Genomic DNA, 27,215 nt, shown 5'->3' with positions numbered 1-27,215 from the left:
ATGAGGAGGAACCTCTCCTGGTGGGACCTCATGTGGTTCGGCGTCAGTTGTGTCGTCGGTGCCGGCATCTTTGTCCTCACCGGCCAGGAGGCCCATGATGCCGCCGGGCCACCTGTGGTGCTCTCCTATGTTGTCTCTGGTGTTGCTGCCATGCTGTCGGTTCTATGTTACACCGAGTTTGCTGTGGAAATCCCAGTAGCAGGTTTGCTTCTGAAAAACTTGGGCCAGTTTGGCGTAAATATATATTGTCCTTTTTGTGTTGAATACCACATGGAGATATATGTTGAATTAACGTTTGTGCAGAACTTATGCTTTTCCTTGCTTTTCTTTTTAATCTATTTTGAAACGAGTTCTTCTTTGCAACCAAAAGATTTCATAATTAAGCAATTTGAAAACAAAAGGCTGTTTATACTAGTTCCATTTTTCGTCTTTGATTATTGAAAACGAAAGCAGAAAACAAAGCAATACCAAGCCGGCTCTTTAAAAAGGTTTAGGAAATCTTAGAGAAGATAAGCTCTTGAAGATGGCAATATTCTTTGCCTGTTATTGACAATTACGGCTAATTCATGTTTCCATTAACTTTTGGTAACACTCGTCGCTTGTGTTTTGTCTGTCTTTCTTCATAGTTAAGCTTCGTTTTGCACACAATTTAAGAATTTAATATGGACTTATCATCAAGATGAGGGGGCTGAGAATAAAGCTTTCGGTCAACATGTCCTTGACACTAGCATAGGTCGTCAACTGAGGGACTGTGAGCTAATTTGGCTAGGTTAGATTTAGAGGTTTGATTTCATTCCTACTCCAAACAATAATAAAAATATAAAATATTATAATTATTAGTATAAATTAATTCTTCATAATATAACATAATATTAAATTATTTAACATATATTATGATACAGTGTAATATAATATTATATTTATAGTATAATACAATAATAAAGGGATATCCTGCAGATTTTCATTACTATAAAGGGATATTTTATTACAGGTATTTTTAGTCCAAAAAGAAAAAAATATTATAACTCAAAACAACTTTCCGACGGGGCTTTAAAGTGCTTTTCCATAAAAACTTCAAAATGGAGCTTCTTCCGAAAAGTCATTTTTACCTCTTTCTGGCAAACCAAAATAGCTTTTCGAAATTTTTAACAAACACTCCCATTTTATCTAAAAGTGTTTTTGGATAGCGAAAAAGTACATTTTGGCCTTCCAAAAACTTCAAGAAACGAGCTTAGTAGCTAAATATTTGTCAGAAAGCCACTCACATTACAGGATAATATAGTATTCTCGACGTTTTTTGGAGCCTATCCCGACGCTAAAAAGCATTGCTAAAATATCTTCTGACGCTTCTAAAAGCGTCGTAAAAGCGTCATCTATTCAAGAGTGGGAAAAACTTTTGCCGACGCTTTTCCAAAGCATCGCTAGAGGGGGATCTGCCGAAGTTTTCCAAAGCGTCGCTGGAAGAGAGGATCTACCGACGCTTTAAAGCACGTCACTACTGCTTTTTTAGCCAAAAAAAATATCATTTGCGGTCTGCATATTCTCTTCTGTGGAGTGATTGATTAAACCTCTATTTGATTTTGATGAGCTCAAAGCATTTGAGTATATCTTATGTTATACTAATGAATTCAATCTAGTATTTCAGGCATATATTTGTATATTTTCAATTAAGTGCCTCAAGCTTTGGTTCAAAATAAGTTGGACAAGTATTGAACCCTATTTGAACCAAAGGCTGATTCTCGAGTGGACTCCGGAAGATTACGAGTCGACTCCAAATGGTTCAGAGTTTCTGGCACGAGCTCGAGTCGACTCCGATACTCTACGAGTCGACTCCGACTGAGAACAGAAAGAAAGACAGAAAGATGGTTTTCAGACCCTGTCAGCGAGCCGACTCCAAAAGACTTCGAGTCGACTCCGATGCTTGACGAGTCGACTCCCGACGGTTCCGAGTCGACTCCAAAGGGTAACAGACAGAAAAACAGAACGATGGTTTTTAGACCTTATTACCGAGTCGACTCCAGAAGGTTACGAGTTGACTCCGATATTTGGCGAGTTGACTCCCAGTTATGTCCGAGTCGACTCCCAGAGGAAAGCAAGTCCAAAAGGCAGAGAACCATTTTCGGAGACCCTGTGAAAGAGTGGACTCCAAGTGTTCCAGAGTCGACTCCCAAGTCAGCCGAGTCGACCCCAACAAAGTGCGAGTCGACTCCGAGGCAGCTCAGATCAACAGACAGAGGATCGGTTTTTCGGGCTCTGAGAACCGAGTCGACTCCAAGAGGATCCGAGTCGACTCGATAGAGAAATGCAAAAAAATAGATCTCTGAAATCCTGAGAACGAGCCGTCTCCAAAATGCCGAGTCATCTCCAGATCTTGGCGAGTCGACTCCAGGCTTGGACCGAGTCGACTCCAGGTTGGGACGGCACTTTAATTAAAATTCTGAACAGTGGACGAATCATCTCCAGTAAAGCATGAGTCGACTCCAGCAACAGCCGAGTCGACTCCAAATCGAGCGAGTCGACTCCAACCCCAACGGATACATTGTCAGGAGGTGCAGACTGTGCAGAACGGCTACAAATCAGTGTCTAACGGCTATTTTTCAAAAGGGACTGTTTAAATAGCCAGAGTAAACAGTAGTAGACAACAAAAAAAGTTACTCCATCTGTGCATTAAGGCATTTCCAACTATCAAGAGTCCATTGAAAGAAAAGACAAGCAAAAGAAGGAAGAAACGTATTCAATTCATTCCTAGAAGTTTTTCCTTCGCATTCAAGGCTCTTCTTCTGACATCAAATCTTCAGTGCACTCAAAGAGAAGACTCAGAGTTCGAGAAGCCCTTTCTTCCTCTTTCGAAATCTGTTTGAGGGCTTCTAACTTTACTCTATTCATATTGTTTCATATTTGCTTTTTAAGAAGCTTTCCTTGTATCTTTTCCTAAACTATTTTTCTTACTTGGTTCAATCAGGGGATTGAATCAAGGGTTGTAAGGTTTGTTGGTAAGCCAAAAGGAAAACCAACAGTGTAAGGTTGTGGTTGGTGAACCGGGAAAACCAACTGGATTTGATTGTAATCTCGGAAAAATAATCGGATAGTTCTAGTCGGTGAGCCTATGAAAACCGACCGAGTTTGTTGTGATCTCGCAAAAACAACAAGTTGGGTTGTGAACTTGTAAAACAACCGGCTGTAATCCTAGGAATTATAGTGAACTCCCAAGTGCGGCTTGGGAAGTGGACGTAGGAGCAAGAGTTGGCTCCGAACCACTATAAAGTCTCTTGAGTTTGTATTGATTAATTGTCTCTTCCCCTCTCTCCATTCACTACATTTAGTAATCTATTTAACCTGCTTGCAATAGATTTAATTAATTACTATTAAGTTTTTAATTTGTCAATAATTAATTAAAACCCAATTCACCCCCCCCTCTTGGGTTGTCTCCTTGGGCAACAAGTGGTATCAGAGCAGGTGCTCTTATATCGATTGATGTTCCAATCCCCAAAAGAGGAAAAGATTAAAATGACAACCCCTTTTGGATCTTCCCTTAGTGAGGGGCAATCCACTAATAGGCCTCCATTGTTCAATGGAACTAACTACACCTATTGGAAGGCTAGGATGAGGATATTTATCCAAGCCCAAGACTATGATGTTTGGAGCATCATAGTTAATGGACCATATACTCTTTCTATCTTGTAGATAACATCGCCATACCCAAACTAGAAAAAAATTGGGATGATAACGATAGAAGGAAGGCGCAACTAAATGCCAAAGTAATGAATGTACTTTATTGTGCCTTGGATCCTAATGAATTCAATAGAATCTCTACTTGCAATTCTGCAAAAGAGATATAGGATAGACTTGAAGTGACCCACGAGGGCACAAATCAAGTCAAAAAATTTAAAATAAACATGCTAGTTCATAAATATGAACTATTTAAAATGGAGTCTAATGAAACCATCTCTTGCATGTTTACTCGATTTACTGATATTGTCAACGGACTAAAAAGCCTTGGCAAAAGTTATACTAACAGTGATCTTGTCAGGAAAATTCTTCGCTCTTTACCAAGGTCATAGGAAGCCAAAGTCACGGCAATCCAAGAAGCAAGGGACTTGAACAAGCTGCCACTCGAGGAGCTTCTTGGATCCCTAATGACGCATGAGCTTACAATGAAATAACACAGCGAAAAAGAATCCTCTCATAAGAAAAAGGTAATGGCCCTCAAATCTACTTCTTCTAACAAGGATCTATCTTGCAGTAGCAGCAGCGAAGAAGAAGACAATGAGGGAGATGAAGATAAGGCTCTTCTCGTGCAAAAGTTCAGAAGATTCATCAACCGGAAGAAGTCCTTTCATCAAAAGAGAGGTTCCTCAAGTTCCTACAACAAGGATAAAGGTAAGAAAAGGAAAAGTGATGGAATCGGATGCTATGAATGCAAGAAGCCAGAACATTTCAGAGTCGACTGTTCCTTGCTGAAGAAGGGCAGCAAATACAAGAAGAAGAAAGCTCTTGTCTCCACTTTGACAGACTCCGATCAATCATCATCATCATCGGATGAGGAACAAGAGAAAAAGGCCAATTTTTGCTTTATGGCAAATGAAAATGAGGTAACATCTGAAACTCATTTAGATTTTACTTTTGAAGAATTGTATGATGCCTTTAATGAGCTAATGGATGAGTATAAATCAATAAATCTTAAAAACAAAGATTTGAGGCTAACTAATCAATCCTACAGTTATAAAAATGACAATCTGATTATGGAAAAGGATTCAATTGTTAAGGAGAACTTAGAACTTAAAACAAGCAACCAATTACTAACTCAAAAGAACTGTACCCTAATTAAAGACAAAGAAAGACTAACTAAAGAAATTTCAGAACTTAAAAATAATAATCAAACTCTAAAAGATAACCTTACAAAAGATTTAAGCTTACTAAAAATAGAAAAACTGAACTTAACAAAAGAACTTGAAAAATATAAACCTATTGTTGAGAAGTTCACTTATAGCTCTGAAAAATTAGAAATGATTCTTAATAATCAAAGAGCTGTGTTTAATAGAGCTGGTTTAGGGTATAAGCCAAAGAATAAGCAAAAATTTCTTAAAATTTTTTTTGTAAAAGTCGGAGCAAGTAAAACTAAAAAGGTAACTTGTTTCTGTTGTAGAAAAGTAGGACATAAAACTAATGTGTGTGACCATAGAAAAATAAAAGCTAAAAGAAAAATTAAAAAGGTTTGGGTTCCAAAAGGAACCAACAAAGCTAACCTTGAAGGACCCAAGAAAACTTGGGTACCTAAGACTATATGATTTTCTTGTGTAGGAGTGTCTTGCAGCCAAGCTCAATAAAAACTGTTGGTACTTGGATAGTGGCTGCTCAAGACATATGACGGGTGACAAGGAGCAATTCTTCACCCTAGAACCTAAGAAAGGAGGTGTGGTGACTTTTGGAGATGATAACCAAGGTCACATCATGGGTATTGGTATAAAAAAACACACCTTCAACCTTAATTGATAATGTTCGGTTTGTAGATGGTCTTAAGCACAATTTACTTAGCATTAGTCAACTATGTGATAAAGATTTTGATGTATTGTTTAAGCCATCTATGTGCATCATAACCAACTCAACTAACAATAGTTTAGTTTTCAAAAGACTAAGACGTGGCAATGTTTATGTAGTAGATCTTGATGATCTTGCTAAAAACAGCCACTGCTTAGTAGCTAATGATACTAAGCTTAATGAGGCAAGTTGGTTATGGCATCGTAAATTAGGTCATGCAAGCATGGACACGTTATCTAAATTAGTTAAAAGAGATTCCGTGATTGGTTTGCCAAAGCTAAAATTTGGAAAAAATAAAATCTATAAAGCATGTCAATTTGGCAAACAATCTAGAAGCTCTTTAAAGTCCATAAATTGTGTCTCTACAACTAGACCCCTTGAGCTACTTCACATGGACCTTTTTGGACCAACTAGGACCACAAGCCTTGGTGGAAACAAGTATGGACTTGTCATAGTTGATGATTTTTATAGATACACTTGGGTCATGTTTTTAGCTCATAAGGATGAAGCATTTTCTGTTTTTAAGAAATTCCACAAGAAAGTAACAAATACAAAAAATAATTCAGTTATAGCAATTAGGAGTAATCATGGAACGGAATTTGAAAATTATCTATGTGATGAATTCTGTAGTAAAAAGGGGATAACTCATAAGTTCTCTGCACCTAGGACACCACAACAAAATGAAGTTGTGGAAAGAAAGAATAGAACCCTAGAGAAAATGGCTAGGACCATGTTGTTGGGGTATGTGGAGACCATTGGTGATGAAGAGAATTGGAGGAGAATCAATTCTGCATAATTCTGTCTGGCGGACTGTCGAAGTCGACTCGAGCTACAGTCGAGTCGACTCGGGAACAGTCGAGTCGACTCGGGAACAGTCGAGTCGACCCGGAAGGAGAAAGGCCAGAAGACCGAGAAAAACCATGTTTCTGTCTGGACTGTCAGAGTCGACTCGAGCTACAGTCGAGTCGACTCGAAGCATTGTCGAGACGACTCGAGCTACAGTCGAGTCGACTCGAAGCATCGTCGAGTCGACTCGAGCTACAGTCGAGTCGACCCGAGATCGTGCCAGTTTTGTCCAAACGTGCCAGAGTCGACTCGAACCACAGCCGAGTCGACTCGGGCTCGCGGAAAATCGTACGGACGATTTTCCTTTGGTGTTTTTGGTAGCGTTTCGACGGCTATGATCATCTGAAGGTCTTGAGACTATATATAGGACTCATGAGAGCCCTAGGAGTAGAGATATTCAAGGATATTTTGAGAGAGACTCTTGTTTTGTGCGGCTAGGGTTCTAGAGAAGAAGAGGATTGGGATCCTACTTCTTGTGCAAAGGGAATTCTGTGTGAATCTCTTGTAGAGCGATCGCGTGTGATCGTTCGGGTGTGTGCTATCTCTGTAATCTGTTCATCCTAATTGAGATTTGGAGCGGTGAAGGACGTAGGCTACTTGTAGCCGAACCTCGTTACATCTTTGTGTTTGCTTTGCTATTTTCTTCCTATTTCTTCTTCCTTTGGTTTGATAATCCGCTGCGGTGCTCAAGTGTTTTACCCTATTGATACCACGGGATAATCTTTTGCCCTTCGTAGCGAAAGCGAAGCGGTGATCCTTGAGTCCGGTGTCGAGGGAGCGAGAGAGTGCTTATCCGTTTGCTTCTCTCTTTGCTTGTCCGATGTTGGTGGTTGTACCGGTGTGAGTGGGTTCCGGTGCAGGGCGCCGCCAACAAGTGGTATCAGAGCTATTGGTATTCTGCAATGGCGGATGAAGGGAAGTTGTGAATTGAGAAGTTCAATGGCACGAACTTCGGATTTTGGAAGATGCAAATAGAGGATTACCTTTACCAGAAGGATCTCTATTTACCTCTTGGAGGTAGAGCGAAGAAACCAGAGAAGATGTCCGATGAACACTGGGAGGTCCTCGATCGGAAGACGCTCGGCACCATAAGATTGTCACTTGCATCCCAAGTGGCATTCAACATCAAAAACGAGAAGACGACGATGGAGTTGATGGCAACATTGTCGCGGATGTACGAGAAACCCTCAGCATCAAATAAGGTATTTCTCATGAAGAGGTTGTTTAATCTTCGTATGAAAAATGGCGGCAGCGTAGCAGAATACCTCAACGAGTTCAATGGACTCACGGCCCAGTTGGAGTCAGTGGAGATTAGTTTTGACGATGAGATTCGGGCATTGCTAATCCTCTCTGGACTGCCTGATAGCTGGGAGGGCCTGGTGATGGCGGTGAGCAACTCTTCGGCGACGGGGAAGTTGATCTTTGATGACGTTGTGGGAGTGCTTCTAAGTGAAGAAGCAAGAAGGAAATCTTCTGGAACTACGGAGTCGTCTGGAAGTGCACTAAACATCTCTAACCGGGGAAGATAAAAGAAAGACGGTCGATTTCGAAGCGACTCGAAGTCGAGATCCAGCAGGTCTCGAGCACCTCAGAACAAGGGAGCGAAGTGCTGGAACTGCGGGAAGATGGGGCACTTTAGGAGGGACTGCAAATCTCCTAAAGGGAAGCAAGGCGACCACACCGAAGGAGTCAGCAAGGATCTGGCAAATCTTGCTGAAAACGGTGACATGGATGCCCTCGTTCTATCTTTATCTACCGGTGATGAGTCTTGGGTGATAGACTCGGGCGCGTCTTTCCATGCTACATCCCAACGGAAGCTTCTTGGAGGATATGAGAAGGGAGACTTCGGCAAAGTCTACTTAGGGGATGGAGAGCCTTTCACCATACAAGGAAGGGGAAGCGCGGAAGTGAAGTTGATTTCTGGATCTTCACTTGAGCTTGAGGACGTACGGCACGTGCCTCAACTGTAGAGGAATCTGATTTCTGTTGGACAGTTGGCGAGCCAGGGGTACAAGACTATTTTCACAGCTGATCAGTGGAAGATATCCAGGGGTTTGTTGATGGTGGCTAGTGGCAAGAAGGTTGGGATACTTTATATCGCCAACGGCACGGAGAACTCTATTGGAGTTGCTGCAGCAGATGTGGACGCCAAGTTATGGCATTGCAGACTTGGGCACATGAGTTATCAGGGACTGGAGGTGATGCACCAGTTGGAAAAGCTGCAGGGTCTCAGGAGTGTTGAGATGGACTTCTGTGAGGATTGTATTCTCGGAAAGCAGAAGCGTGTTTCATTCAACAAAGAAGGTAAACCTCGGAAGCAAGAAAAGCTAGATCTCGTGCACACGGACGTGTGGGGGCCTGCACCGGTTTCTTCCATTGGTGGATCTCAGTACTATGTTACTTTTATTGATGATGCTACCAGGAAGCTTTGGGTGTTCTTCTTGAAGCACAAGTCAGAGGTATTTGGGGTCTTCAGGAGATGGCAGGCAATGGTAGAACTCGAGACAGGAAGGAGGTTAAAATGCCTGAGATCAGACAACGGTGGTGAGTATTGTAGCAGGGAGTTTGAGGACTACTGTGCAGAGGCTGGGATCGTCAGGCAGAGGACAGTTCCAGGGACACCACAACAAAATGGAGTTGCTGAAAGGATGAACAGAACAATTAATGAGCGTGCCAGGAGTATGAGGATACATGCTAGATTGCCACAGCAGTTTTGGGCGGAAGCAGTTAACACTGCTGCCTACTTGATCAACAGAGGGCCATCAAAGAAACTTGAATTTGGAATTCCTGAGGAAGCATGGACAGCGAAGAAGATTGATTTGGCGCACTTACGAGTATTCGGTTGTACCAGTTATGTCCATGTTGATTCAAGTCAAAGAAGCAAACTAGACGCCAAATCAAAGAAGTGCATTTTCGTTGGATACGGAAGTCAGCAGTTTGGGTATCGGTTTTGGGATCCCGAACACAGGAAGATCATTCGTAGTAATGATGTGGTATTTAATGAGAAAATGCAGCAGAGCACTGAATCAGAAACAAAACCTGTTGAGCCGTGTTTTGTGGATCCTGAAGAGGAGTCTACAAATTCTGATCAGAAGACTCAGTCAGAGCAAGAACCTGAAGTATTGGCACCCTCTCCACAACTAAGAAGGTCCACTCGTAGTACTCATGGGAAGCCTCCTCAAAGGTATGATGGGACTCTTAGTTATTTGCTGCTCACAGATAATGGCGAACCCGAATGCTTCACGGAGGCATTGGAGGTTGATACCAGGAAGGAGTGGGAGTTGGCCATGGATGATGAGATGGAGTCATTGGAGCAGAATCAAACGTGGGATTTGGTGGATCTGCCCAAGGGGAAGAAAGCACTGTCAAACAAATGGGTTTACAGGCTGAAGGAAGAGCAGGATGGAAAGAAGCGATACAAGGCCAGGCTGGTTGTAAAAGGATTTCAGCAGAGAGCAGGTATCGACTTCACGGAGATCTTTTCTCCTGTAGTCAAGATGAGTTCTATTCGGGCGGTGCTGAGCATGGTGGCAGTAGAGAATCTTCACTTAGAGCAGCTTGATGTGAAGACAGCTTTTCTTCACGGAGATCTCGATGAGGAGATATATATGCAGCAGCCGGAGGGATACATTGCAGCTGGCACGGGTGACTTGGTTTGCAAATTGAAGAAAAGCCTCTATGGTTTGAAACAGGCGCCCAGGCAATGGTATCTCAAGTTCGATAGTTACATGCTTGAGATAGGATACAGGAGATGTCAGGAGGATCACTGTTGCTACTTCCGGGACTTCGGTACATCTTACATTATCTTGCTATTATATGTTGATGACATGTTAGTTGCAGGAGCTAGCATGCATGAGATTGCAAAATTGAAGCTGAAGCTGCCAAGAAAATTTGCAATGAAGGATCTAGGAGCAGCGAAACAGATCCTTGGGATGCGATCAGCAGAGATAGGTCTAAACATATCCTCAGACTATCTCAGGCGGAGTACATCAGCCGAGTACTCAAGAGATTCTGCATGGAGGGTGCCAAACCTGTTGGCACACCACTAGGTGCCCACTTAAAGCTTTCAAAAGGACAAAGTCCGAAGACGCGGGTGGAGGAGCTCAATATGTCAAAAATCCCGTATGCATCGGCGGTGGGGAGCTTGATGTACGCTATGGTCTGTACGAGACCTGACATTGCTCAAGCAGTGGGAGTTGTGAGTCGCTTTATGAGCTGCCCAGGCTTGGAGCATTGGCGTGCGGTCAAATGGATACTGAGGTATCTGAGAGGCACGGAGCACATGTCATTGTGCTATGGAGGTTCTGAGATCCGGTTACAGGGCTTTGTGGACTCAGACATGGCAGGGGACTTGGACGGCAGGAGGAGCACGACAGGGTACTTGTTCACCTTGGGCAGTGGAGCCGTCAGTTGGATTTCCAGGTTGCAACCAGTTGTTGCATTGTCGACTACGGAGGCGGAGTATGTGGCAGCCACAGAGGCGTGCAAGGAACTAATATGGCTTCAGGGCTTGATGAAGGAGCTTGGGAAGGAGCAGAAGGATTGCATGTTATATTCAGATAGTCAAAGTGCAATTCATCTGGCAAAAAATTCAGCTTTCCATTCAAGGACGAAGCATATTGACATATGGTACCACTTCGTGAGGTCATTGCTCGAGCAGGGACTCGTCAAGTTGGAGAAGATTCATACAAGTCAGAATCCTACAGATATGTTGACGAAGGTCGTCACGGTGGAGAAGCTGAGGAGTTGTTCAGCTTCTGCTGGTCTTCATGCTTGAAGACGTTGAGGAGGCATCGTACCTATCTCATTAGGATGATTCAGTTTCAGTGGGAGCACAGAGGAAAGCCAAGTAACAAGAGGATATACCCAAGGTCTCCAAGTGGGAGATTGTTGGGGTATGTGGAGACCATTGGTGATGAAGAGAATTGGAGGAGAATCAATTCTGCATAATTCTGTCTGGCGGACTGTCGGAGTCGACTCGAGCTACAGTCGAGTCGACTCGGGAACAGTCGAGTCGACTCAGGAACAGTCGAGTCGACCCGGAAGGAGAAAGGCCAGAAGACCGAGAAAAACCATGTTTCTGTCTGGACTGTCAGAGTCGACTCGAGCTACAGTCGAGTCGACTCGAAGCATTGTCGAGACGACTCGAGCTACAGTCGAGTCGACTCGAAGCATCGTCGAGTCGACTCGAGCTACAGTCGAGTCGACCCGAGATCGTGCCAGTTTTGTCCAGACGTGCCAGAGTCGACTCGAACCACAGCCGAGTCGACTCGGGCTCGCGGAAAATCGTACGGACGATTTTCCTTTGGTGTTTTTTGGTGGCGTTTCAACGGCTATGATCATCTGAAGGTCTTGAGACTATATATAGGACTCATGAGAGCCCTAGGAGTAGAGATATTCAAGGATATTTTGAGAGAGACTCTTGTTTTGTGCGGCTAGGGTTCTAGAGAAGAAGAGGATTGGGATCCTACTTCTTGTGCAAAGGGAATTCTGTGTGAATCTCTTGTAGAGCGATCGCGTGTGATCGTTCGGGTGTGTGCTATCTCTGTAATCTGTTCATCCTAATTGAGATTTGGAGCGGTGGAGGACGTAGACTACTTGTAGCCGAACCTCGTTACATCTTTGTGTTTGCTTTGCTATTTTCTTCCTATTTCTTCTTCCTTTGGTTTGATAATCCGCTGCGGTGCTCAAGTGTTTTACCCTATTGATACCACGGGGTAATCTTTTGCCCTTCGTAGCGGAAGCGAAGCGGTGATCCTTGAGTCCGGTGTCGAGGGAGCGAGAGAGTGCTTATCCGTTTGCTTCTCTCTTTGCTTGTCCGACGTTGGTGGTTGTACCGGTGTGAGTGGGTTCCGGTGCAGGGCGCTGCCAACACATGTTGTGTGAAAGTGACCTCCCAAAGTATTTTTGGGGAGAAGCCATTAACACATCATGTCATATAATAAATAGAGTTCTATTAAGACCAATTATAAAAAAAACATCTTACGAACTTTGGAGAGATAGAAAGCTCAAAGTAAGCTACTTTCATGTGTTTGGCTGTAGGTGTTTCATTCATAATAATGGCAAAGATAACTTAGGTAAATTTGATTCCAAATCTGATGAAGGTATCTTCTTGGAATATTCTACATCGAGTAAGGCTTATAGAGTCTTCAACAAAAGAACCCTTGTTATTGAAGAATCCATTCATGTTGTTTTTGATGAGTCTAATGATGCTTCCTCCAGCAAGAGAGTAGTATTTGATGATGATACAGGAATAATTGAAGAAAAGATGGATCACATGACTCTACAAGAGGATGAACTCAAGCAAGTTGAAGAAACTTCAACAAGCCAAGAGGTAATTGCCGAACATGGGCTTACAAAAGCTTGAAGGTATGCTCACGGTCACCCTAAAGAGTTAATCTTAGATGATCCATCTCAATCTGTTAGAACTAGAGCCTCTCTCAGAAACTTAAATAATCATCTTGCATTTATTTCACATTTAGAACCTAAAAATATTGAAGAAGCTGAAAGTGATGTAAATTGGATAAATGTTATGCAAGAGAAACTTAACCAATTTACAAGAAATAAAGTATGGAACTTAGTTGAAAGACCCACTGAATACTCAATAATAGAAACTAAATAGATATACAAAAATAAACTTGATGAAAATGGAGTTGTGGTTAGGAACAAGGCTAGACTAGTAGCAAAGGGCTATAATCAAGAAGATGGTATAGACTTTGATGAGACTTTTGCTCCTGTGGCTAGACTTGAGACAATTAGATTGTTACTAGCATTTGCATGTTATAAAGATTTTAAATTATTTTAAATGGATGTAAAAAGTGCCTTCTTGAATGGGTATATTAATGAGGAGGTTTATGTAGAACAACTACCTGGTTTTGAGAATCATCAATACCCCAATCATGTTTATAAACTAAATAAAGCTCTTTATGGTCTAAAACAAGCTCCTAGAGCATGGTATGAAAGACTTAGCAAATTTCTATTAAACCATGAATTTTCTAGAGAAAATGTTGATACAACCCTATTTTTGAAAAAGAAAAACAAAAATATGTTAGTAGTGCAGATTTATGTAGATGATATTATTTTCGGTGCTACTAACAATTGTCTTTGCGAAGAGTTTGCTGAATTAATGCAGAGTGAATTTGAGATGAGCATGATGGAAGAATTGAACTACTTCCTCAACTTCAAATCAAACAATCCAAGAAAGGGATTTTCATCAATCAAGCTAAATACATCAAGGAAATGCTAAAGAAGTTTGATATGGATGGAAACAAGTCAATTGGCACTCCCATGAGCTCATCATGCAAACTAGACAAAGATGAATCAGGTAAATCAGTAAATCAAAAGCTGTATAGAGGTATGATAGGATTATTATTATATCTTACAGCAGGTAGACCTGATATCATGTTTAGTGTATGCATATGTGCTAGATATCAATTTAATCCTAAGGAATCACACCTAATTGCAGTTAAGAGAATTTTTAAATATCTAATAGGAACAAAAAACATAGGTCTATGGTACTCTAAAGAATCAAGCATAAACTTAATAGGGTACACTGATTCTGACTTCGCTGGATGTAAACTTGATAGAAAAAGCATCAGCGGGTCATGTCAATTCTTAGAAGAGAACTTAATCTCATAGTTTAGCAAGAAACAAAACTCAGTTGCACTATCCACGGCGGAAGCCGAATATGTTGCTGCCGGGAGTTGTTGTGCTCAAATTTTATGGATCAAGCAACAACTTGAAAATTATGGCATTAAACAAGATAAGATTCCTATAAATTGCGATAATACAAGTGCCATAAATCTAACTAAAAATCCAATTCAACACTCAAGAACTAAATATATTGAGATAAGACATCACTTCATAAAAGATCATGTGTTAAATGGTGATGTGATGCTTGAATTTGTTTGTACTGATGATCAACTTGCTGATATCCTCACAAAATCTTTGAGTGAAGATCGATTTTGTATCCTTAGAAGAGGGTTAGGAGTGATTGATCCATTTTTGTGATACTCTCCTATAATTCATTGATTTTGATGATTAGCTTAAGTTAGATATAGGATTTCTCGTCTATGGTCACCAAACCATTCATTAAGTTCAAAAAAAATTTCCATATCTATCTCCTCTGGCACGAAATTAACTGAGTTTTTGGTTATGTGCCAGAGTTCGAGTCGACTCGAATAGATTTTAGAGTCGGCTCGTGGGCGAGTCGACTCGCACATGTTTAGGAGTCGACTCGAGGTCAAGTCGACTCGCGCATGTTTAGGAGTCGACTCGAGGTCGGAAATCCGACTTTTAACCCTAACTGAAATATCCTTTTCTCCACTTCTATTCTCAGCCGCCACTATTCAAAAACTTAGAGTCGTCTCCTACATCGTCCCCGACCCTTTTTCTCGTCATTTCTTCCTTGTTTTCTTCCATCCTTCGAGTCCATCCTTCCGTATTAGGTCGAAAATGCCTAGAAAAGCAGTTGTCCCGAGCCGGAAGAGACCTCTCTCCGCGAGCGGCACCGAGAGACGGTCCAAGGCAAGAAACGAACCCGTGAGGCTACCACCTCCGGTTCCTTCTCCGCCGAGGACGGTTCCCTCGCAACCGTGCGCCGGAGGGTTGTCTCTACCGGAAGACGAGTCAACTTTGACTTCCTCTCCTGGGAAGGGTTCAACCTCGGGCATCACCTTAGAGCCCAAAACTTAGAATATTTTTGTTCTCTTGACCTCCCTACCTACCCAGGGTCAGTTAGAAAATTTTATGGGACCGTCACAAGGGGTGGCGGTGGAGTCCAAGGGGTAGTAGCCAATGTCCCCATTCTTATTTCAGAAGATCTCATTGCTAGGGTCCTCCAATTGTCTCGCGATGAGATCGCTCCCACACATCCCACAGACAGGACAGAGGCCCTTACGGCCATTTTAGGGAGACCACCCCAATCCCCCATAGAGGAGGTGTCTGCAAATCAGCTTTCGGCTGAAATGCGACTCCTCCTGAGCATCATATCTAGGACCCTTTTTTCTAAGACTGGTCGGTTTGACTTTGTCTCAGAAAAGGACCTAGCATTGATGTTCTACATTCTACATGACATTTCCCTAAACTTTCCAAAGCTAATCTATAGGTATCTCTGTGAACCCTTAGATAAGCCTAGGCTAAGTCTTCCCTACGGAATGCTATTTACACTTATCTTTAGAAAATTAGAGGTCCCTATCCTTGAGGGAGAACCCACACGCTCCCTCAAGTACACTGATCATATGGGTGAGGGGACTCTTCACAGAATGGGCTTCCATAAAGTAGAGGGTGTCTGGGTTAGGAAAACATCTTCATCCACACTATCTGACCCTACTACTCACCATTCACCTAGCCCTGACCATGACCAGGACCACTACATAGCTCCTCCCACTTTTCTATCCACTTCTGGTCCCTCATTCCAAACTGAACCATCCACTTCAGCTGGGCCATCTACAGCTCCACCACCTCAGCAGCCCCTAGAGGTCAGGATCAGCCTTGAGCAGCTCCGGAAGCTGAGAGATGAGATTGTAAGAGAGCTGCGAGGTCCACCTAGTGCTCCTTCCACTGATGTCATCCCCTCCACAACAGCCGTATCGATGATGATTGCAGAGGTTAGAGAGGAGATGTCTCACATGAGGACCTTGGTCCAGGGTCAGTATTTGAGCCTTCAAGCCATTAAGGAAGACACGAGACAGATGCGAGACAGCATCAGAGAGGAGCTTGGAAGGCAAAGTCAAGGTGTGGAAAGGCTTGCCAATGCCTTAATCTTCAAGCTTGACACTATTCAGGAGAATATGATCCAGCTAACTAAGATACAATCTAAGGCCACCTCGGAGATCATCACACAACTAGGGAACGTATCTGAGGGGATAAGCTTGGTCATGCGACATACTAGACTGAGTATGGGAGCCACATCCTCCACTACTAGACGACCCTAGTGTATTTTTTATTTTATGATGTACAGTCCCTTGAGAACTTTTCTGATATGTATTCATTTTTGTACTTACTATAATGAATAGAGATCTTTCTTCAAAAATCTATGCAATTTGACTTATTATCTCTTTATGTTTTATGTGCTTTTTGATATGATGGCAAAAAGGGGGAGAAAAATGTAAAGGGATACAAACAAAAGAAACATTCTTAAGCAAAGGGGTATAAACAAAAGAAACATTTTTAAGCAAAAATGTAATTTGTTCTTAGTTGATTCAATACCTCGAAGCTGATTATTTCTCTGTTGGGGCTCCTCAAGGAGTAATCTTCAGAATCTATTCAAAAAATATTCGGAGATTAGTTGAATCATATTAAAGAACAAATTGTCAGATTTTTCCCTCTTTAATCAAAAGAAATTTAATAAAAAAATCTGAACAAAGTTCGAACAAAAGAGAATGCAAATATTGAGGGGGAGAATCAAAATTATAAGCAATTTAAATTGAAAGAATATAAGCCAAACAATTGAGTGTATGCTTTGAAGACTTATTTAATTCCAAATGAAAGGGGGAGCCTTAATTTCAAAGTTTACTAACTCATAACCTTCAATTTTGGATACACTAAATGACTAGATATTTTAATTCATTTTGAAACCTTACTACAAGTCAATTCATGTCTGAGCAATTCACTTTACAAATACTCAATTTTTGTCATCATCAAAAAGGAGGAGATTGTGGAGTGATTGATTAAACCTCTATTTGATTTTGATGAGCTCAAAGCATTTGAGTATATCTTATGTTATACTAATGAATTCAATCTAGTATTTCAGGCATATATTTGTATATTTTCAATTTAGTGCCTCAAACTTTGGTTCAAAATAAGTTGGACAAGTATTGAACCCTATTTGAACCAAAGGCTGATTCTCGAGTCGACTCCGGAAGATTACGAGTCGACTCCAAATGGTTCAGAGTTTCTGGCACGAGCTCGAGTCGACTCCGATACTCTACGAGTCGACTCCGACTGAGAACAGAAAAAAAGACAGAAAGATGGTTTTCAGACCCTGTCAGCGAGCGGACTCCAAAAGGCTTCGAGTCGACTCCGATGCTTGACGAGTCGACTTCCGACGGTTCCGAGTCGACTCCAAAGGGTAACAGACAGAAAGACAGAACGATGATTTTTAGACCCTATTACCGAGTCGACTCCAGAAGGTTACGAGTCGACTCTGATATTTGGCGAGTCGACTTCCAGTTATGTCCGAGTCGACTCCCAGAGGAAAGCAAGTCCAAAAGGCAGAGAACCATTTTCGGAGACCCTGTGAACGAGTCGACTCCAAGTGTTCGAGAGTCGACTCCCAATTCAGCCGAGTCAACCCCAACAAAGTGCGAGTCGACTCCGAGGCAGCTCAGATCAATAGACAGAGGATCGGTTTTTCGGGCTCTGAGAGCCGAGTCGACTCCAAGAGGATCCGAGTCGACTCGAGAGAGAAATGCAGAAAAATAGATCTCTGGAATCCTGAGAACGAGCCGTCTCCAAAATGCCGAGTCATCTCCAGATATTGGCGAGTCGACTCCAAGCTTGGATCAAGTCGACTCCAGGTTGGGATGGCACTTTAATTCAAATCCTGAACAGTGGGCGAGTCGTCTCCGGTAAAGCATGAATCGACTCCAGCAACAGCCGAGTCGACTCCAGTTCGAGCGAGTCGACTCCAGCAACAGCCGAGTCGACTCCAGATCGAGCGAGTCGACTCCAACCTGTTGTCGGCGCCCACGCCGGAACCCACTCACACCGGCGCCGCCACCGACGTCGGACAAGCAAGAGAGAAACAAACGGATAAGCACTCTCTCGCTCCCTCGACTCCGGACTCAAGGATCACCTCTTTGCTCCGCCTACGAAGGGCAAAAGATTACCCCGTGGTATCAGTAGGGTAAAACACTTGAGCACCGCAACGGATTATCAAAGATCAAAGGAAGGAGAAGGAAGAAAATAGCAAAGCAAACACAAAGATGTAACGAGGTTCGGCTACAAATAGCCTACGTCCTCCACCGCTCCAAATCTCAATTAGGATGAACTGATTACAGAGATAGCACACACCCGAACGATCGCAAGCGATCGATCTACAAGAGATTCACACAGAATTCCCTTTGCACAAGAAGTAGGATCCCAATCCTCTTCTTCTCTAGAACCCTAGCCTCACAAAACAAGAGTCTCTCTCAAATATACGGCTAATTCTATAACCCTAGGGCTCTCATGAGTCCTATATATAGTCTCAAGACCTTCAGATGATCATAGCCGTCGAAACGCCGACAAAACACCAAAAGAAAACTCATCCGTATGATTTCCCGCGAGCCCGAGTCGACTCGGCTGAAGTCCGAGTCGACTCTGGCACGTCTGGACAACTTCCAGTATAACTGGCACGATCTCGAGTCGACTCGACTGTGGCTCGAGTCGACTCGACGATGCTCCGAGTCGTCTCGACTGTAGCTCGAGTCGACTCTGACAGTCCAGACAGAAATATGGTTTTTGCGGCTTTTCTCCTCTCGGGTCGACTCGACAGACCTCGAGTCGACTCGACTGTTCCCGAGTCGACTCGACTGTAGCTCGAGTCGACTCCGACAGTCCGCCAGACTGAACTATGCAGAATTAATTCTCCTTCAATTCTCTTCATCATCAAAGGTCTCCACATACCCCAACAATCTCCCACTTGGAGACCTTGGGTATATCCTCTTGTTACTTGGTTCTCCTCTATGCTCCCACTGAAAATTGGATCATCCTAGTGAAATCGGTACGATGCCTCCTCAACGTCTTCAAGCATGAAGACCAGCAGAAGCTGAACAACTCCTCAGCTTCTCCACCGTGACGACCTTCGTCAACATATCTGCAGGATTCTGATTTGTATGAATTTTCTCCAACTTGACGAGTCCCTGCTCGAGCAATGACCTCACGAAGTGGTACCGTATGTCAATATGCTTCGTCCTTGAATGGAAAGCTGAATTCTTTGCCAGATGAATTGCACTTTGACTATCTGAATATAACATGCAATCCTTCTGTTCCTTCCCAACCTCCTTCATCAAGCCTTGAAGCCATATTAGTTCTTTGCACGCCTCTGTGGCTGCCACATACTCCGCCTCCGTGGTCGACAATGCAACAACTGGTTGCAACCTGGAAATCCAACTGACGGCTCCACTGCCCAAGGTGAACAAGTACCCTGTCGTGCTCCTCCTGCCGTCCAAGTCTCCTGCCATGTCTGAGTCCACATAGCCCTGTAACCGGATCTCAGAACCTCCATAGCACAATGACATGTGCTCAGTGCCCTTCAGATACCTCAGTATCTATTTGACCGTGCGCCAATGCTCCAAGCCTGGGCAGCTCATGAAGCGACTCACAACTCCCACTACTTGAGCAATGTCTGGTCTCGTACACACCATAGCGTACATCAAGCTCTCCACTGCCGATGCATACGGGATTTTTGACATATTGAGCTCCTCCACCCGCGTCTTCGGACTTTGCCCTTTTGAAAGCTTAAAATGGGCACCCAGCGGTGTGCCAACAGGTTTGGCACCCTCCATGCAGAATCTCCTGAGTACTCGGCTGATGTACTCCGCCTGAGATAGTCTGAGGATATGTTTAGACCTATCTCTGCTGATCCGCATCCCAAGGATCTGTTTTGCTGCTCCTAGATCCTTCATTGCAAATTTTCTTGACAGCTTCAGCTTCAATTTTGCAATCTCATGCATGCTAGCTCCTGCAACTAACATGTCATCAACATACAATAGCAAGATAATGTAAGATGTACCGAAGTCACGGAAGTAGCAACAGTGATCCTCCTGACATCTCCTGTATCCTATCTCAAGCATGTAACTATCGAACTTGAGATACCATTGTCTGGGTGCCTGTTTCAAACCATAGAGGCTTTTCTTTAGTTTGCAGACTAAGTCACCCGTGCCAGCTGCAATGTATCCCTCCGGCTGCTGCATATATATTTCCTCATCGAGATCTCCGTGGAGAAAGGCCGTCTTCACATCAAGCTGCTCTAAGTGAAGATCCTCTACTGCCACCATGCTCAGCACCGCTCGAATAGAACTCATCTTGACTACAGGAGAAAAGATCTCTGTGAAGTCGATACCTGCTCTCTGCTGAAATCCTTTTACAACCAGCCTGGCCTTGTACCGCTTCTTCCCACCCTGCTCTTCCTTCAGCCTGTAAACCCATTTGTTTGACAGTGCTTTCTTTCCCTTGGGCAGATCCACCAAATCCCACGTTTGATTCTGCTCCAATGACTCCATCTCATCATCCATGGCCAACTCCCACTCCTTCCTGGTATCAACCTCCAATGCCTCCATGAAGCATTCAGGTTCGCCATTATCTGTGAGCAACAAATAACTAAGAGTCCCATCATACCTTTGAGGAGGCTTCCCATGAGTACTACGAGTGGACCTTCTTAGTTGTGGAGGGGATGCCACTGCTCCAGGTTCTTGCTCTGACTGAGTCTTCTGACCAGAATTTGTAGACTCCTCTTCAGGATCCACAAAACACGGCTCAACAGGTTTTGTTTCTGATTCATAGCTCTGCTGTATTTTCTCGTTGAATACCACATCATTACTACGAATGATCTTCCTGTGTTCGGGATCCCAAAGCCGATACCCAAACTGTTGACCTCTGTATCCAACGAAAATACACTTCTTTGATTTGGCGTCTAGTTTGCTTCTTTGACTGGAATCAACATGGACATAACCGGTACAACCGAATACTCGTAAGTGCGCCAAATCAATCTTCTTCGCTGTCCATGCTTCCTCAGGAATCCCAAATTTAAGTTTCTTTGATGGCCCTCTGTTGATCAAGTAGGCAGCAGTGTTAACTGCTTCCGTCCAAAACTGCTGTGGCAATCCAGCATGTATCCTCATACTCCTGGCACGCTCATTAATTGTTCTGTTCATCCTTTCAGCAACTCCGTTTTGTTGTGGTGTCCCTGGAACTGTCCTTTGCCTGACGATCCCAGCATCTGCACAGTAGTCCTCAAACTCCCTGCTACAATACTCACCACCGTTGTCCGATCTCAGGCATTTCAACCTCTTTCCTGTCTCGAGTTCTACCATCGCCTGCCATCTCCTGAATACCCCAAATACCTCTGATTTGTGCTTCAAGAAGAACACCCAAAGCTTCCTGGTAGCATCATCAATAAAAGTAACATAGTACTGAGATCCACCAATGGAAGAAACTGGTGCAGGCCCCCACACGTCCGTGTGCACGAGATCTAGCTTTTCTTGCTTCCGAGGTTTACCTTCTTTGTTGAATGAAACACGCTTCTGCTTTCCGAGAACACAATCCTCACAGAAGTCCATCTCAACACTCCTGAGACCCTGCAGCTTTCCCAACTGGTGCATCACCTCCAGTCCCTGATAACTCATGTGCCCAAGTCTACAATGCCATAAATTGGTGTCCACATCTGCTGCAGCAACTCCAATAGAGTTCTCCGTGCCGTTGGCGACATAAAGTGTCCCAACCTTCTTGCCACTAGCCACCGTCAACGAACCCCTGGATATCTTCCACTTATCAGCTGTGAAAGTAGTGTTGTATCCCTGGCTCGCCAACTGTCCAACAGAAATCAGATTCCTCTGCAGTTGAGGCACGTGCCGTACGTCCTCAAGCTCAAGTGAAGATCCAGAAATCAACTTCACTTCCGCGCTTCCCCTTCCTTGTATGGTGCAAGGCTCTCCATCCCCTAGGTAGACTTTGCCGAAGTCTCCCTTCTCATATCCTCCAAGAAGCTTCCGTTGGGATGTAGCATGGAAAGACGCGCCCGAGTCTATCACCCAAGACTCGTCACAGGTAGATAAAGATAGAACGAGGGCATCCATATCACCGTCTTCAGCAAGATTTGCCAGATCCTTGCTGACTCCTTCGGTGTGGTCGCCTTGCTTCCCTTTAGGAGATTTGCAGTCCCTCCTAAAGTGCCCCGTCTTCCTGCAGTTCCAGCACTTCACTCCCTTGTTCTGAGGTGCTCGAGACCTGCTGGATCTCGACTTCGAGTTGCTTCGAGATCGACCGTCCTTCTTTTGTCTTCCCCGGTCAGAGGTGTTTAATACACTTCCAGACGACTCCGCAGCTCCAGAAGATTTCCTTCTTGCTTCTTCACTCAGAAGTACTCCCACAACGTCATCAAAGATCAACTTCCCCGTCGCCGAAGAGTTGCTCACTGCCATCACCAGGCCCTCCCAGCTATCAGGCAATCCGGAGAGGATTAGCAATGCCCGAATCTCATCGTCAAAACTAATCTCCACTGACTCCAACTGGGCCGTGAGTCCATTGAATTCGTTGAGGTATTCTGCTATGCTGCCGCCATTTTTCATACGAAGATTAAACAACCTCTTCATGAGAAATACCTTGTTTGATGCTGAGGGTTTCTCGTACATCCGCGACAATGTTGCCATCAACTCCATCGTCGTCTTCTCGTTTTTGATGTTGAATGCCACTTGGGATGCAAGTGACAATCTAATGGTGCCGAGCGTCTTCCGATCGAGGACCTCCCAGTCTACATCGGACATCTTCTCAGGTTTCTTTGCTCTACCTCCAAGAGGTAAATAGAGATCCTTCTGGTAAAGGTAATCTTCTATTTGCATCTTCCAGAACCCGAAGTTCGTTCCATTGAACTTCTCAATTCGCACCTTTCCTTCATCCGCCATCGCAGAAAACCAATAGCTCTGATACCACTTGTTGTCGGTGCCCACGCCGGAACCCACTCACACCGGCGCCGCCACCGACGTCGGACAAGCAAGAGAGAAACAAACGGATAAGCACTCTCTCGCTCCCTCGACTCCGGACTCAAGGATCACCTCTTCGCTCCGCCTACGAAGGGCAAAAGATTACCCCGTGGTATCAGTAGGGTAAAACACTTGAGCACCGTAACGGATTATCAAAGATCAAAGGAAGGAGAAGGAAGAAAATAGCAAAGCAAACACAAAGATGTAACGAGGTTCGGCTACAAATAGCCTACGTCCTCCACCGCTCCAAATCTCAATTAGGATGAACTGATTACAGAGATAGCACACACCCGAACGATCGCAAGCGATCGATCTACAAGAGATTCACACAGAATTTTCTTTGCACAAGAAGTAGGATCCCAATCCTCTTCTTCTCTAGAACCCTAGCCTCACAAAACAAGAGTCTCTCTCAAATATACGGCTAATTCTATAACCCTAGGGCTCTCATGAGTCCTATATATAGTCTCAAGACCTTCAGATGATCATAGCCGTCGAAACGCCGACAAAACACCAAAAGAAAACTCATCCGTATGATTTCCCGCGAGCCCGAGTCGACTCGGCTGAAGTCCGAGTCGACTCTGGCACGTCTGGACAACTTCCAGTATAACTGACACGATCTCGAGTCGACTCGACTGTGGCTCGAGTCGACTCGACGATGCTCCGAGTCGTCTCGACTGTAGCTCGAGTCGACTCTGACAGTCCAGACAGAAACATGGTTTTTGCGGCTTTTCTCCTCTCGGGTCGACTCGACAGACCTCGAGTCGACTCGATTGTTCCCGAGTCGACTCGACTGTAGCTCGAGTCGACTCCGACAGTCCGCCAGACTGAACTATGCAGAATTAATTCTCCTTCAATTCTCTTCATCATCAAAGGTCTCCACATACCCCAACACAACCCCAACGGATACATTGTCAGGAGGTGCAGACGGTGCAGAACGGCTACAAATTAGTATCTAACGGCTATTTTTCAAAAGGGACTGTTTAAATAGCCAGAGTAAACAGTAGTAGACAACAAAAATAGTTACTCCATCTATGCATTAAGGCATTTCCAACTACCATGAGTCCATTGAGAGAAAAGACAAGCAAAAGAAGGAAGAAACGTATTCAATTTATTCCTAGAAGTTTTTCCTTCGCATTCAAGGCTCTTCTTCTGACATCAAATTTTCAGTGCACTCAAAAAGGAGACTCAGAGTTCGAGAAGCCCTTTCTTCCTCTTCCGAAATCTGTTTGAGGGCTTCTAACTTTATTCATATTGTTTCATATTTGCTTTTTAAGAAGCTTTCCTTGTATCTTTTTCCAAACTATTTTTTTTACTTGGTTCAATCAGGGGATTGAATCAAGGGTTGTAAGGTTTGTTGGTGAGCCAAAGGAAAAACCAATAGTGTAAGGTTGTGGTTGGTGAACCGGGAAAAACCAACTGGGTTTGATTGTAATTCCGGAAAAACAATCGGATGGTTCTAGTCGGTGAGCCTGTGAAAACCGACCGAGTTCGTTGTGATCTCGCAAAAACAACAAGTTGGGTTGTGAACTTGTAAAACAACCGGCTGTAATCCTAGGAATTATAGTGAACTCCCAAGTGCGGCTTGGGGAGTGGACGTAGGAGCAAGAGTTGGCTCCGAACTACTATAAAGTCTCTTGAGTTTGTATTGATTAATTGTCTCTTCCCCTCTCTCCATTCACTACATTTAGTAATCTATTTAACCTGCTTGCAATAGATTTAATTAATTACTCATTAAGTTTTAAATTTGTCAATAATTAATTAAAACCCAATTCACCCCCCCCTCTTGGGTTGTCTCCTTGGGCAACATCTTCCATCACTAATGTTGATGGAGTACAAACAACCGGAACCATAGTGCTGACGGAGCACAAAGAGAAATACAAACAACCTCCCCGATCGGTATCATCATTCCATCCGTGCGGAGTGGTTAGGTTTGGCTATATAAACAATTCTTTCTTTTTCAGATCCGCCGATGTGGGACTAAAATGAGGTATTTTTTTGGCTTCCGACGACGCTTTCAACGACGCTTAAAAGCGTCGTTTTTTAACAACGCTAAATAGTGTCGTTAAAAGTGTCGTCAATTATATATTAACTTTGACGACGCTTTTAAGCGTCGTCGTTAGCCGACGCTTTTAAAAAATGTCGGCAAATGTTGGCGGGAAAAAATTTTTGCCGATGCTTGGAATAAGCGTTGGCAAATAAGAGTCGGAAATTTTCTTTTTTTGTCTAGTGTCAACTAGTTATCAAGCAAGGTGCATGGTGCAAAATAGCTTAGCAAGTTTTCTGAGTGATTTTTGTGAGTTTAGCATAGTAATGCTCGACTCCAAATCATACAAAAAAAAATAGATTTTTTTGGTACAAATAAAAAAATGGTTTGGTAACTCAAAAATATCACTCCGGAAGTCACTTAGCTGTATTCTCATTGATCGTGTTGAATTGGTATATATTGTGAAGTGTCATACAACTCGTAATGCCTCACAATATTCTCCCATGAAGCCGTGCCCCCAAATGTCACACAACTTTGTCCAAGCGTCACGTACCAAAAGTTTGGGGTTATCAAAAGAAAAATATAGATATAGTGGATATACAAATGACGTTGTAGTTGCTAATTATTATTCTTTGGCTATATCAGGTGGTTCCTTCGCGTACCTCCGGGTGGAGCTCGGCGACTTTATTGCTTTCATCGCCGCCGGCAACATTCTCCTCGAGTACATCATCAGCTGCGCCGCCGTCGCCGCGCCTGGACCTCCTACTTCGCCACCCTCCTCAACCACCAGCCGGACGACTTCCGCATCCACATCCCAGCACTCTCCCCGGACTACAACCGCCTCGATCCCATCGCCGTCGCCGTCGCCGTCACCGCCACCGTCGGCCTCGCTGCCATCCTCAGCACCAAGGCCGCCTCCCGCTTCAACTACGTCGCCTGCATCATCCATCTCACCGTCGTCGTCTTCATCGTCGTCGCCGGGCTCACCAAGGCCGACCCGAAGAACCTCTCCGACTTCGCCCCTTTCGGCGCCCGCGGCCTCTTCTCCGCCTCGGCCGTTCTCTTCTTCGCCTACGTGGGCTTCGACGCGGTGTCCACCATGGCCGAGGAGACCAAGAACCTCGCCCGCGACATCCCGCTAGGCCTCATCGGCGCCATGACCATCACCACCGTCTGCTACTGCCTCCTCGCCCTCACCCTCTGCCTCATGCAGCACTACTCCCGCATCGACGTCGACGCGGCCTTCTCGGTCGCATTCCAGGCCGTCGGCATGGACTGGGCCAAGTATGTCGTCGCCTTCGGCGCGCTGAAGAGCATGACCACCTCCCTCCTCGTCCTGGCCGTTGGGCAGGCCCGCTACCTCACCCACATTGCCCGCACCCACATGGCACCGCCGTGCCTCGCCCACGTCAACGGCTCGACCGGCACCCCCATCGACGCCACCATCGTCATGCTCGCCGCCACCGCCGTCATCGCCCTCTTCACCATCCTCCGCATCCTCTCCAACCTCATCTCCATCTCCACTCTCTTCATCTTCATGCTCATCGCCGTCGCCCTCCTCGTCCGCCGCTACTATGTCAGCGGCGAGACCTTCACCGCTGACCGCAACAAGCTCATTATCTGCATTTTTCTCATCTTGGGCTCGTTGATCGGGATAGCCGCCTACTGGGCGGCTGGCGGTGAGGGGTGGGTGGGGTACGCAGTGTCGGTGCCGGTATGGCTCTTAACAACGGTGTACTTATGGCTAGGAGTGCCGCAGGCGAGAATGCCGAAGCTGTGGGGGGTGCCGATGATGCCGTGGCTGCCGTCGGCATCCATCGCCATCGATGTTTTCCTGCTTGGGTCCATCGACAGAGCATCGTTCGTGAGATTTGGCTTATGGACGGCCTCGCTGCTTGTCTACTATTTCTTCATTGGGCTTCATGCGTCTTATGACACCGCCAAGGCCTCCAACTCCGGCGAAGCTCCAGTGGAGATGGCGGAAGATGACAATGGTGTCTAGTGGGCGGCCGCTAATCAGTATGGGCTTTGGGTGATGGGATTAGTGGTGGGGACTTCATCTAAGGAACTTAACGAAAAAAAATCTGCAAATTACAAATAAAAAAAAAATGGGACTAAATATACCGCTTAAAGTATTTTTTTTAAAATAAATATTATTTATTATC

General features: G+C 44.4%; 1 pseudogene; it reads left to right on the top strand.

Annotated features, from left to right (window-relative positions):
- LOC103720583 (cationic amino acid transporter 1 pseudogene) lies at window positions 1-27,083 on the top strand (annotated as a pseudogene).
- Window positions 27,084-27,215: the final 132 nt, after the last annotated feature.

This window comes from Phoenix dactylifera, chromosome 14, assembly GCF_051530095.1.
Source record: "Phoenix dactylifera cultivar Ajwa chromosome 14, Ajwa_hap1_PhDact_Kaust_v1.1, whole genome shotgun sequence".
Classification (NCBI taxonomy): Eukaryota; Viridiplantae; Streptophyta; class Magnoliopsida; order Arecales; family Arecaceae; genus Phoenix; species Phoenix dactylifera.
Note: the sequence above shows the minus strand (reverse complement) of the source record. Positions and strands in the feature narration are given on the sequence as shown.